Source organism: Oncorhynchus masou, chromosome 31 (assembly GCF_036934945.1).
Source record: "Oncorhynchus masou masou isolate Uvic2021 chromosome 31, UVic_Omas_1.1, whole genome shotgun sequence".
Taxonomy (NCBI): domain Eukaryota; kingdom Metazoa; phylum Chordata; class Actinopteri; order Salmoniformes; family Salmonidae; genus Oncorhynchus; species Oncorhynchus masou.
Genome location: NC_088242.1, coordinates 27,225,360 through 27,239,670, shown reverse-complemented (window position 1 = coordinate 27,239,670; position 14,311 = coordinate 27,225,360). Strand labels below are relative to the sequence as shown.

The 14,311-nt window shown below is 44.8% G+C and overlaps 1 pseudogene; it reads left to right on the top strand.

Annotated features, from left to right (window-relative positions):
- The first annotated feature begins 300 nt into the window (after positions 1-300).
- LOC135525143 (X-ray repair cross-complementing protein 5-like) lies at positions 301-13,344 on the top strand (annotated as a pseudogene).
- The last annotated feature ends 967 nt before the right edge of the window (positions 13,345-14,311 follow it).

The window sequence follows — 14,311 nt, the reverse complement described above, 5'->3', positions numbered from 1 at the left end:
TCTGATGCAAAGGTTAAAGGAAAATGTATTGTTGTTTTATGGTGATAAATGTCTGCTAAACTAGCTAGCCAAAATACACTTACCCGCCAGGAAGAAGTTGAGCATTGATTCCCCGAAGTCATCATGACCTTCCAAAACAAATCCGTCTTCAAACAATACATATGCAATTAGCTAACTAATCAGAGTTTTATAACAACCACAATTTTCAACATATTTTCCACAAACTTTAATGACCTCTCCGTGTGTCGTGTCATTTTCAGGGCTCCACCAGAGCCTTCCAGTGTAGCCTTGTTGGGGACAATGGCAGAGTGGAAAGCCTACTACCAGAATGAGGTGGATGGGTGGATGGGGAAGAAGGGGATGAGTTTGAAGGTAGGACAAACATTGATGGCGATTGAATGGATCAGTACTGAATTGTATGGCGTTTAGTATATGTTGTGATGTAATTGCAATCCCTCTCCCCAGTGGACTTTAAGTGCACAGGGCGTGACAGCCTGGTGTTTCTGGTGGATGCTTCCAAGGAGACGTTCATCAGGGGGGAGGATGGAGAGCCCTCACCATTTGACATGACCATGCAGGTAGATATGTTTTTTTAGTCTTCTCAAACTCTCTACTTTCCCTTACAGTTTCTTGTCTTTTCTTCACCTTCCCTGCCACTCTCTCACTATCTCTGACATGATCAATATTACTGAACTCTCAGAATCATGAAAAGTGACATGGCTCTTTCCCACCCACCCTCTCTTTATCTCTCTGTTGTCCTGCTTAGCCCCCTGACAGTGTTGTATTGGATCTTGTTACTTTCCCTCCCCAGTGTGTCCGCAGTGTGTATACCAGTAAGATCATCAGCAGTGACAAGGACCTGGTGGCTCTAGTGTTCTATGGGATGGAACAGAGCAAGAACCCCAGTAACACTTTCAAGCATGTCTATGTTTACCATGACCTGGACTCACCTGGTATGTCTCCCTGGCTGACAGTTTCTGTGTATGTTCTGAAAGGGTTTTGGAGTCTTCTGAAAGCCAAATTAACTTTTGTTATTATGCTCTCTGTGTATCTCCATTTCTACTTGTCTTTACTCGTCTTCCTTACCTTCCTTACCTATCTGTCTATCCACCTCTTATCTCCCCCACCCATCACTCATTCCTCTTTTGTCCTCTGTCCTGTTCAGTCTTCCTTCATCCCTCCCTCCCTCCTCTAGGTGCCCATCGGGTGAAGGATGTGGATGGGCTGCGTGGGGAGAACGGTGGCAGATGAGACCATGGGCAGTGGGAAGACCAACCTGGGTGAGGCCCTGTGGTGCTGCTCCAACCTCTACAGCGACGTCAAGTTGCGGCTCTCCTACAAGCGCCTCATGATCTTTACCTGCGGAGACACGCCACACAGGGGCGACTGCGAGCGTGACCACCAAGGCCGGTGACCTTAAAGACACTGGTGGGTCTGGAGAAAGGGGACGGGCAATTCTCAAAGATAGAACACTCATAGTTGTACCTCTATGGCATTTGGCATCCTTGATGTAACTGTGTTGTAGGAGAAGTTTTGAAAAGTGGCCTGAAATATATCTTGGTCCTGCAAATGTATAGTTTATCACTAGAAGTGTATGATACATTTTCTCACTCACTCACAGGTGTGGTGATAGACCTAATGCATCTGATGAAGCCAGGTGGGTTTGACGTCTCGCTTTTCTTCTGCGACATGGTGAGCCCCCCCGAGGATGAGTCTGAGCTGGGCCTGCAGATGGAGCCTTGTGGGAAACTGGAGGACCTCCGGAAGAGGGTTCGAGCCAAGGAGATGAAGAGATCCATGGCAAGGTGACAAGCACAGGCTAGCTAGTTTCCCCTACCATTGTATAGGCGGGGCACTGTTCTTATAGGACATGTTTAGATGTTTCAAACGTTTAGCATTTCTCTCTACTAAGGGTGTGAACGTTTAACGGAAATTGGGATCGTTAAAATAAAATAAATCTCTAACCGAAAAACACTAGAATAAAAATCACATAATTACATTTGCAGTGCAGTTAACACAACTACCACTAACAGCTACCAATCATCATAAAAGGAAAAATGAAACAAATCCCTAATGCAACAATGCTTTAACATTTCTAGGGGGGAGAAGCATCTTTCAAATGATTTGCCATGGATATAAAGCGCTCCACACGTCATTGTCAGCAGCATATCACCCTGCATACCACTGCTGGCTTGCTTCTGAAGCTAAGCAGGGTTGGTACTGGTCAGTTCCTGGATGAGAGACCAGATGCTGCTGGAAGTGGTGTTGGAGGGCCAGTAGGAGGCACTCTTTCCTCTGGTCTAAAAAAATATCCCAATGCCCCAGGGCCGTGATTGGGGACCATGCCCTGTGTAGGGTGCCGTCTTTCGGATGGGACGTTCAAACGGGTGTCCTGACTCCATGAGATCATTAAAGATCCCATGGCACTTATTGTAAGAGTAGGGGTGTTAACCCCGGTGTCCTGGCTAAATTCCCAATCTGTACTCAAACCATCACGGTCACCTAATAATCCCCAGTTTACAATTGGCTCATTCATCCCCCTCTCCCCTGTAACTATTCCCCAGGTGGTTGCTGCAAACGAGAACATGTTCTCAGTCAACTTACCTGGTAAAATAACAAATAAATTGTCAGTTGGAAAAATGTCAGTGAGACAGGGAAGTAACAGCAGCGAAGTCCTGTATGGCAATACTTTGAAAAGTTAAATGAGAAGGTGGTGAAATGCGAACTGTGTGAGGTGGAATTGCGCTACAGTAGCAGTACAGGTTCAACGCTTAGCCATCTAAATGGGTCTCACGGTTCCTCCCTAACCGCTGCAGTAGCGCAGACATCCAACAACAGACCAATTGGCTCTTCACGTGAAAGAAGTGCGATATGGGACGGCGTGAGAAACTCAAAGCTCTGATTACTGAAATGATTGCAGTTGATATGCAGCCACTGTCAATGGTAGAGGATGTCGGCTTCAGTGTCCTGATGGTATTTCTAGGACCAGTCTACAAGATGTCATGTCGAAAAACCATTGACGGCCCGGATGGAGAAATTGTACAGTGATTCCTCTGCGAGTACAGAGCTGGAGCTCTCAAACACCATACGTGGCGTTAGCAGATTGTTGGACTTTTATGAACACGCTGTCATACATAATTTCAACGAGCCATCACATTGACGAGAAGTGGCACATGAATTCCCATGTACTGGCCTCGGCGAACATGGAGAGGCACACGGCAGATAACCTAAAAACGTAATTAACTACCATAGTTGCTGAGTGATTGGGGGACAGCAGTAAAGCGAGCACCATCTGGTAGCCAGGACAGCTGTAGATTGAACTGCATCGCCCACTAGCGGTCACACGCAGGACCATATCTGCATTGTGAATTCACATGTAATTTTATTTTTTGGTTATAAAAATTTAAATGGTAAGAACATTTTTACATTTGTCACATGCCTACTGAATAGGGCCCTGGTTGCTGATGAGTGTTCTCTCCTCCTCTGGGGGAAGGGATGAACGTGGCGGTGGGTGTGTACATCACGGTCCGACAGACCAAGAAGCCTAATGCCGACAAGCTCTACAGAGAACGAGCCGTCCACACCAAGACACGCCTTTACCACACACAGACAGGCAGCCTGCTGCTCCCCAGTGACACCAAGAGGGCTCAGGTAACTTGTTGGAATCTCAAAGTATAGCAATTATCGAAAGTGTATCAAAGAAAGTATAAATTCATACTTCTCATGCTGCTAGGGTCATTTCAGTCTAGAAGTGGTTGTGTGTTTGTCTGTAGGTGTATGTAGGCAGGCACATAGTGATGGAGAAAGATGAGGTGGCTGTGATAAAGAAGTTTTCTGACCCGGGTCTGGAGCTGATTGGGTTCAAGCCCATAGAGTTCCATTATCTTTTGAGTTTCAACTTTAACCCCTTTCTCACTGTCCTGTTTTTACATCCCAGGGAGTGCCTGTGTTTACAGCGTTGCTGCGCAGGTGTAGTGAGAGGAACGTGTTCGCTCTGTGTAAATACACACGCATCCGTAACTCTTCCCCACGCTTCTTAGCCCTGGTGCCCCAGAGAGGAGCTAGATAAGGGCCAGGCCCAGATTGAGGCTCCAGGTACAGTCATTGGGTCCCACCCCAAAGAATATCGCACAATTAATATAATTTTTAAACTTTCAGACTAATTATAGTGATGTGTATTCTCAGGCTTCCATGGTATCTTCCTGCCCTACACGGATGACATCCGTAACCTGGACGCTCCTCAGCTCCCCACCGCCTCCGACGCCCAGGTGGACAAGATGGAGATAGTACACAAGTAACCCTTCAAATACAGGTTCGGCCCTTTCATTACAGTGAAAATAAAAACATCACAGCTGTCTGCACAGATTGTTTCCATACCAGGATTTGCATTTTGAAAAAAGTAAAAAGCATAAAACATAAATGTCATTCATGTCCTATGAGTTGAAATTCCCACTGTGTACAGTACATTCAGAAAGTATTCAGACCCCCTGACTTTTCCCACATTGTTACCTTACAGCCTTATTCTAAAATTATTAAATAGTTTTTTTTCTCATCAATCTACACAATACTGAACTTAAAAAATTTTTTTTTTAATGTTTGCAAATGTATGGTTATTAACATGGTTATTAACATAAGTATTCTGACCCTCTACTCAGTACTTTGTTGAAGCACCTTTGGCTGCGATTACAGCCTTGAGTCTTCTTGGATATGACGCTACAATCTTGGCACAACTGTATTTGGGGAGTTTCTCCCATTCTTCTCTGCAGATCCTCTCAAGCTCTGTCAGGTTGGATGGTGAGTGTCGCTGCACATCTATTTTCAGGTCTCTCCAGATATTTTCGATCGGGTTTCAAGTCCGGGCTCTGGCTGGGCCACTCAAGGACATTCAGAGACTTGTCCTGAAGCCTCTCCTCATTGTCTTGGCTGTGTGCTTAGGGTCGTTGTTCTGTTGGAAGGTGAACCTTCGACACAGTCTGAGAACCTGCTCCAGAGCACTCAGGACTTCAGTAAGGATCTCTCTACTTAGCTCCATTCATCTTTCCCGTGATCCTGACTAGTCACTTTTCATGGTTTGCAAGGAGAGTGATGGAATGCTGCATCAGATGACCTGGTCTCCACAATCATCTGACCTCAACCCAATTGAGATGGTTTGGGATGAGTTGGACCGCGGAGTGAAGAAAAAGCAGCCGACAAGTGCTCAGCATATGTGGGAACTCCTTCAAGACTGTTGGAAAAGCATTACAGGTGAAGCTGGTTGAGAGAATGCCAAGAATGTGTTTACTTTGAAGAATCTCAAATAGAAAATATATTTTGATTTGAACTTTTTTTTTTGGTTACGACATGATTCCATATGTGTTATTTCATAGTTTTGTCTTCTATTATTCTACAATGTAGAAAATAGTAAAATAAAGAAAAACCCTTGAATAAGTAGGTGTGTACAAACCTTTTACTGATGCTCTATATATTATCTGCAATATTAAAGCTGATCTACCCCTAAAATATATATATATTTATTTTTTAAACATCTCAAGGATGATCAATGGAAACCGGATGCACCTGAGCTTAATTTCAAATCTCATAGCAAAGGGTCTGAATATTAGTCAATATTTTTTTACTTGCATACATTTCTAAAAACCTGTTTTTACTTTGTCATTATGGGGTATTGTATGTATATTGATGAGGGGGGGGGGGAATTCTTTAATCCATTTTAGATAATAAGGCTGTAATGTGGGGAAGGGGTCTGAATACTTCCCGAAAACACTGTATTGCTCTTCCTGTGCTGCAGGAGTGATGCCTTTGAGAACCCAGTCCTCCAGCAGCACTACAGGAACCTGGAAGCCTTGGCACTAAATCCCATGGCCCCGGAACACATAGAGGACCACACCGGTAAGACCCAAATGGTGACCACCATTTGTCTCATGCAGCGTGACAGATCTCCTTTGCATAGAGTTGATCAGGCTGTTGATTGTGGCCTGTGGAATGTTGTCCCACTCTTCAATTGCTGTGCGGAGTTGCTAGATATTGGTGGGAACTGGAACACGCTGTCGTAGACGTCGATCCAGTGCATCCCACACATGTTCAGTGGTTGACATGTTTGAGTATGCAGGCCATACTCACTGTGGGATGCTGGAAGAACTGGGACACTTTCAGCTTCCAGGAATTGTATACAGATCCTTAATGCACGACCCCATGTCTCATGCTGAAACATGAGGTGATGATGGTGGCGGAGGAATGGCAAAACAATGGGCCTCGGTATCTTGTCACGGTGTCTCTGTGCGTTCAATTAAATGCAATTGAATTTGTTGTCCGTAGTTTGTGCCTTCCCGTACCATAACCCCACCGCCACCATGGGGCACTCTGGTCACAATGTTGACATCAGCAAACCTCTCGCCCACACTACACCATACTCGCTGTCTGCCATCTGCCCGGTGAAGTTGAAACCGGAATTAATCTGTGAAGAGCACACTTCTCCAGCGTGCCCGTGGACATCGAAGGTGAGCATTTTCCCACTGAAGTCAGTTACAACGCCGAACTGTAGTCAGGTCAAGACCCGGGTGAGGACAACGAGCATGCAGATGAGCTTCCCTGAGATGGTTTCTGACAGTTTATGCAGAAATTCTTCTCTTTTGCAAACAGTTTCATCAGCTGTCCGGGTGGCTGGTCTGAGATGATCCTGCAGGTGAAGAAGCCGGATGTGGAGGTCCTGGGCTGGCGTGGTTACACATGATCTGCGGTTGTGAGGCCAGTTCGATGTACTGCCAAATTCTCAAATGACGTTGGCTTATGGTAGAGAAATGAACATTAAATTCTCTGGCAACAGCTCTGGTGGAAATTATTGAGTGATGACAAGTGCATGCTCCCTCAACATCTGTGGAATTGTCTTGTGTGACAAAACTGCACATTTTAGTGGCCTTTTATTGTTCCCAGCACAGGGTGCACCTGTAATGATCATGCTTCTTGATATGTCACACCTGTCAGGTGGATGGATTTTCTTGGCAAAGGAGACATGCACCCTAAAAGGGATGTCAAAGCAATTTGTTCACCAAATTTGAGAAATACACTTTTTGTGCATATGGAGAATTTATGGGATCTTTTATGTCAGCTCATGAAACATGGGACCAACACTTTACATGTTGTGTTTTATATTTTTGTTCAGTGTAGTTGGAAGAGTTGCAGAGTTAATTTTAAATAATGCCTTTGTTGATTAGATGCTTTTTTCATTAATTAGGCTATTTTCTGTTGAACCATATGGTCTATGTACTAGAAACTCATGGACAATATGGACTCCGATATAATAAATGAACACTACAGAGTGTAAAAAAACATTATGAACACCTGCTCTTTCCATGACATGGACTGACGAGGTGAATGTAGGTCAAAGCAATTGTCCCTTATTGATGTCACAATAGCTTTCACCTAGTCAATCCACTTCAATCAGTGTAGATGAAGGGGAGGAAACAGGTTAAAGAATATATATTTTTAAATAAAAATTGTTTTTTTATTTTGAACCTTTTCTCCCCAATTTCGTGGTATCCAATAGTAATTACTAACAATCTTGTCTCATCGCTATAACTCCCGTACGGGCTCGGGAGAGATGAAGGTCAAAATCATGCATCCTCCGAAACACAACCCAAACAAGCCGTACTGCTTCTTAACACAGCGCGCATCCAAACCGGAAGCCAGCCTCTAAGGAGGAAACACCGTGCACCTGGCGACATTGGTTCGTGTGCACTGCGCCCTGCCTGCCACAGGAGTCGTTGGTGCATGATGAGACGAGGATATCGCTACCGGCCAAACCCTCCATAACCCGGACGATGCTAGGCGCCCCACAGACCTCCCAGTTGCGGCCGGCTGCGACAGAGCCTGGGCGCGAACCCAGAGTCTCTGGTGGCACAGGGCACGAACCCAGAGTCTCTGGTGGCTGCGATGCAGTGCCTAAGACCACTGTGCCACCCGGGAGGCGGTTAAATACTAATTTTTAAGCCTTGAGACATGGATTGGGTATGTGTGCCATTCAGTGTGAATGGGCAGGACAAGATGTTTAAGTGCATTTGAATGGGGTATGGTAATAGGTACCAGGCGCACCGGTTTGTGTCAAGAACTGCAATGCTGCTGGACGTCCAGCCAATTTGACACAACTGTGGGGAAGCATTGGAATCAACATGCGCCAGCATCCCTGTGGAATACTTTCAACACCTTGTAGAGTCCATGTCTAAACAAACTGAAGCTGTTCCGAGTGTTTTGTACACAGTGTATATGAATACATTTTGTAACAGTTATTTAAGTATAAATTACCAAAGTTACGATAGATTGCCATATATTTTCTGATAATTACTGAATATTCTGGTAAGTTTGATAAATTGCCACCTTAGTTGTGGTGTCAACAAATTGCATATCTGCAATTCTTCAGGTTTTGAAAACTCAAATAAACAGCACAACGTAACCACACAGTAACCGGTATGAAGGAGATAGTGGCACTCTCGGATTGTTAAAAAAGAAACAGCATTGGCCCATCTCTCACTCACCATATACAGTACCAGTCAAAAGTTTGGACACACCTACTCATTCCAGGGTTTTTCTTTATTTTTATTATTTTCTACGTTGTAGAATCATTGTGAAGACATCAAAACTAAGTACCATATATGGAATCCTGGAGTAACCAAAAAAGTGTTAAACAAATCAAAATATATTTGAGGTTCTTCAAAGCAGCCACCCTCTGCCTTGATGACAACTTTGCACACTCTTGGAATTCTCTTAACCAGCTTCATGAAGTAGTCACCTGGAACTGAAAGCGCGAACCACTGCTTTTAATCAGGGCAAGGTGTCTGGTAACATGACCGAATACAAACAGTGCAGCTATTCCCTCCGCAAGGCTATCAAACAAGCTAAGCGTCAGTACAGAGACAAAGTAGAATCTCAATTCAACGGCTCAGACACGGGGTATGTGGCAGGGTCTACAGTCAATCACGGACTACAGGAAGAAATCCAGCCCAGTCACGGACCAGGATGTCTTGCTCCCAGGCAGACTAACTTTTTTGCCCGCTTTGAGGACAATACAGTGCCACTGACACGGCCTGAAACGGAAACATGTGGTCTCTCCTTCACTGCAGCCGAGGTGAGTAAAACATTTAAACGTGTTAACCCTCGCAAGGCTGCAGGCCCAGACGGCATCCCCAGCCGCGCCCTCAGAGCATGCGCAGACCAGCTGGCCGGTGTGTTTACGGACATATTCAATCAATCCCTATACCAGTCTGCTGTTCCCACATGCTTCAAGAGGGCCACCATTGTTCCTGTTCCCAAGAAAGCTAAGGTAACTGAGCTAAACGACTACCGCCCCGTAGCACTCACTTCCGCCATCATGAAGTGCTTTGAGAGACTAGTCAAGAACCATATCACCTCCACCCTACCTGACACCCTAGACCCACTCCAATTTGCTTACCGCCCAAATAGGTCCTCAGACGATGCAATCTCAACCACACTGCACACTGCCCTAACCCATCTGGACAAGAGGAATACCTATGTGAGAATGCTGTTCATCGACTACAGCTCGGCATTCAACACCATAGTACCCTCCAAGCTCGTCATCAAGCTCGAGACCCTGGGTCTCGACCCCGCCCTGTGCAACTGGGTACTGGACTTCCTGACGGGCCGCCCCCAGGTGGTGAGGGTAGGTAACAACCTCTCCTCCCCGCTGATCCTCAACACTGGGGCCCCACAAGGGTGCGTTCTGAGCCCTCTCCTGTACTCCCTGTTCACCCACGACTTCGTGGCCACGCACGCCTCCAACTCAATCATCAAGTTTGCGGACGACACAACAGTGGTAGGCTTGATTACCAACAACGACGAGACGGCCTACAGGGAGGAGGTGAGGGCCCTCGGAGTGTGGTGTCAGGAAAATAACCTCACACCCAACGTCAACAAAACTAAGGAGATGATTGTGGACTTCAGGAAACAGCAGAGGGAACACCCCCCCTATCCACATCGATGGAACAGTAGTGGAGAGGGTAGCAAGTTAAGTTCCTCGGCATACAAATAACAGACAAACTGAATTGGTCCACTCACACAGACAGCATCGTGAAGAAGGCGCAGCAGCGCCTCTTCAACCTCAGGAGGCTGAAGAAATTCGGCTTGTCACCAAAAGCACTCACAAACTTCTACAGATGCACAATCGAGAGCATCCTGGCGGGCTGTATCACCGCCTGGTACGGCAACTGCTCCGCCCACAACCGTAAGGCTCTCCAGAGGGTAGTGCGGTCTGCACAACGCATCATCGGGGGCAAACTACCTGCCCTCCAGGACACCTACACCACCCGATGTTACAGGAAGGCCATAAAGATCATCAAGGACATCAACCACCCGAGCCACTGCCTGTTCACCCCGCTATCATCCAGAAGGCAAGGTCAGTACAGGTGCATCAAAGCTGGGACCGAGAGACTGAAAAACAGCTTCTATCTCAAGGCCATCAGACTGTTAAACAGCCACCACTAACATTGAGTGGCTGCTGCCAACACACTGACTCAACTCCAGCCACTTTAATAATGGGAATTGATGGGAAATGATGTAAATATATCACTAGCCACTTTAAACAATGCTACCTTGAATAATGTAGGGTAAGTAACATTATATATCTCATATGCATACGTATATACTGTACTCTATCATCGACTGCATCCTTATGCAATACATGTATCACTAGCCACTCTAACGATGCCACTTTGTTTACATACTCATCTCATATGTATATACTGTACTCGATACCATCTACTGTATCTTGCCTATGCTGCTCTGTACCATCACTCATTCATATATCCTTATGTACATATTCTTTATCCCCTTACACTGTGTATAAGACAGTAGTTTAGGAATTGTTAGTTAGATTACTTGTTGGTTATTACTGCGTTGTCGGAACTAGAAGCACAAGCATTTCGCTACACTCGCATTAACATCTGCTAACCATGTGTATGTGACAAATAAAATTTGATTTGAATACATTTCAATGAACAGGTGTGCCTTGTTAATTTGTGGAATTTTTTTCCTTTATGCGTTTGAGCCAATGAGTTGTGTTGTGATAAGGTAGGGGTTGTATACAGAAGATAGCCCTATTTGGCAAAAGACCAAGTCCATGTTATGGCAAGAACAGCTCAAACAAGCAAAGATAAATGACAGTCCATTACTTGAAGACATGAAGGTCAGTCCAGAAAATGTGCAGTCACAAAAACCATCAAGCGCTGTGATGAAACAGACATACCTTATTTACATAAGTATTCACATCCTTTGCTATGAAACTTGAAATTGAACTCAGTTGCATGCTGTTTCCAATGATCATCCTTGAGTTGTTTCCACAACTTGATTGGAGTCCACCTGTGGTAAATTCAATTGATTTGGACATGACAGTGCATGTGCCCTTCCAAATCAACTGTGGGACCTTATAGACAGGTATGTCTGAGCCAAAACCAATCCCTGAGCTCAAAGGAATTGTCCGTAGTGCTCCGAGACAGGATTGTGTCGAGGCACAGATCTGGGGAAGGGTACCAAAACATTTCTGCATCATTGAAGGTCCCCAAGAACACTGGCCTCCTTCATTCTTAAATGGATGAAGTTTGGAACCACCAAGACTCTCCCTAGAGCTGGCCGACCGGCCAAACTGAGCAGTAGAAGGGCCTTGGTTAGGGAAGTGACCAAGAACCCGATGGGTCACACTGATAGAGCTCCAGAGTTCCTCTGTGGAGATGGAAGAACCTTTCAGAAGGATAACCATCTCTGCAGCACTCCACAAATCAGGCCTTTATGGTAGTGGCCAGACAAGTCACTCTTCAGTAAAAGACACATGACAGCCGCTTGGAAAAAGACACCTTAAGGACTCGCAGACTGAGAAACAAAAACTCATGACTGGAGTAAACCTGGTTCCATCCATACAGTGAAGCATGGTGGTGGCAGCATCACGCTGTGGAGATGTTTTTCAGCGGAAGGGACTGGGAAAATAGTTGGGATCGAGGGAAAGATGAACGGAGCAAAGTACAGAGAAATCCTTGATGAAACCTGCTCCAGAGCGCTCAGGACCTCTGACTGGGGCAAAGGTTCACCTTCCAACAGGATAATGACCCTAAGCACACGGCCAAGACAACGCAGGATTGTCTACATGACAAGTTTCCGAATGTCCTTGAGTGGCCCAGCCAGAGCTCAGACTTGAACCGGATCAGACATCTCTGGAAACACCTGAAAATAGCTATGCAGCAACACTCCCCATCCAACCTAATAGAGCCTCAGAGGATCTGCAGAGAAGGAAAGGAGAAACTCCCCAAATACAGGTGTGCCAATGCTTGTAGCGTCGTACCAAAGACTCGTGGCTGTAATCGTTGCAAAAGGTGCCCCAACAAAGTACTGAGTAAAAGTGTCTAAATACTTGTGTAAATGTATTAAATGTATTTATAAATTAACATTTCTAAACCTGTTTTTGCTTTGTCATTATGGGGTATTGTTTGTACATTGATGAGGGCAAAAAACAATTCAATAAATGTTAGAATAATTTGTAACTTTACAAAATGTGGAAAAATTAACGGGATCTGAATACTTTCCGAAGGCACTGTATGCTCCTTTGTCTTCAGTATTTTTGTGTATAGGTAGCACCAATCTTTTGGCAGTGGTCATACTCACTTTTTCTTGTCCATTCGTTATCCTCTCTCACTACCTCCCTCTCCTTCAGTGCCCAAGGTGATGATGATTGACCAGTGTCTTGGTTCCCTGGCTCAGGAGTTCAAAGATCTGGTGTACCCTGCTGACCTAGAGGGCATCCAAACGCAAACCAGGTGAGAAATCTATGATCTACATTTCTGAGATTTACACTTGCGTCTGGCAAATTGGGTGAAGAACAGTATAGTTGCTGGCAGCAGGAGCTGTCTCACTGTCGATATACTTCAACAAATATTGTAACATCCTGGCTCTGTGTTTTCAGCTGAGGAAGCAGGCGGAGCAGAGAAGAAGCCTAAGGTGGAGATGTCTGAGGACGAGTTGAGGGCTCGTGTACAGAAAGGCACCCTGGGTAAGCTGACTGTGCCCGCGCTAAAGGACGCATGTAAGCAGTTTTGGGTGAAGGTCACAGGGACCAAGAAACGGGAGCTAATAGATGCCTTGAAGGCACAGCTCGCAAAATGAGGCGCAGATGTCAATATATGTTTATGTCGATTTTTCTGGTCAGAAGTGCTTGGTAGCAGGATTATTGATAAGTTTTTGCTTTGGGGTTCCATTATAAGGGTTTGAGCCAGAGATATCAAGTTTTTCATTTATGTTGCTTATTTTTACATGTTTTAATCTTTGTAATAAAACAATAAAGGGTAATTGCTTCAAGTTTAGTTTGTCTGCAGTTTTTTCACATTTCCTAGCCTCTAGCAAGTACTTTGTTTTGTGTTTACTCTCTCCTACATATTTATTTTGACAGTGAAGATAAAACTTAATTTGGCTCTATACTCCAGCATTTTGGGTTTAAGATCAAATGTTTTATGTGACAGTACAGAACGTCACCTTTTTATTTAAGGGTATTTTCATACATATATTTTACCGTTTAGAAATTAATGTTGCACTTTATGTATCTAGTCCCCAATTTGAAAGTGTCATACAGCGCATTCTGCAAAAGTATTCAGACCCTTTGACTTTTTCCACCTATTGTTGCATTACAGCCTTATTCAAAAATGTATTAAATTGTTTTTTCCCCTCATCAATCTACACACAATACCCCATAATGACAAAGCAAAGTGATGGCGGCTGATGAATGGCACGATTAATGTGCCTCAGGATCTCGTCACGGTATCTCTGTGCATTCAAATTGCCATTTATAAAATGCAATTGTGTTCATTGTCTATAGTTTATGCCTGTCCATACCATAACCCCACCAACACCATGTGTCACTCTGTTCACAACGTTAACATCAGCAACCCACTCGCTCGTATGATGCCATACACGTGGTCTGCAGTTGTGAGGCCGTTTGGATGTACTGCCAAATTCTCTATAACAACAGAGGTGGCTTACGTTAGAGAAATGAACATTAAATTATCTGGCAACAGCTCTGGTGTACATTCCTGCAGTCAGCATGCCAATTGCACACCCCTTCAAGTTGAGACATCTGTGGTGTTGTGTGACAAAACTGCACATTTTATTGTGTTATTTTATTGTCCCCAGCACCAGGTGCACCTGTCTAATGTTAACGCTGTTTAATCAGCTTCTTGATATGCCACACCTGTCAGGTGGATGGATTATCTCGGCAAATGAGAAATGCTCACTAATGGGATGTAAACCAAACATTTTAGGGAAATACTCT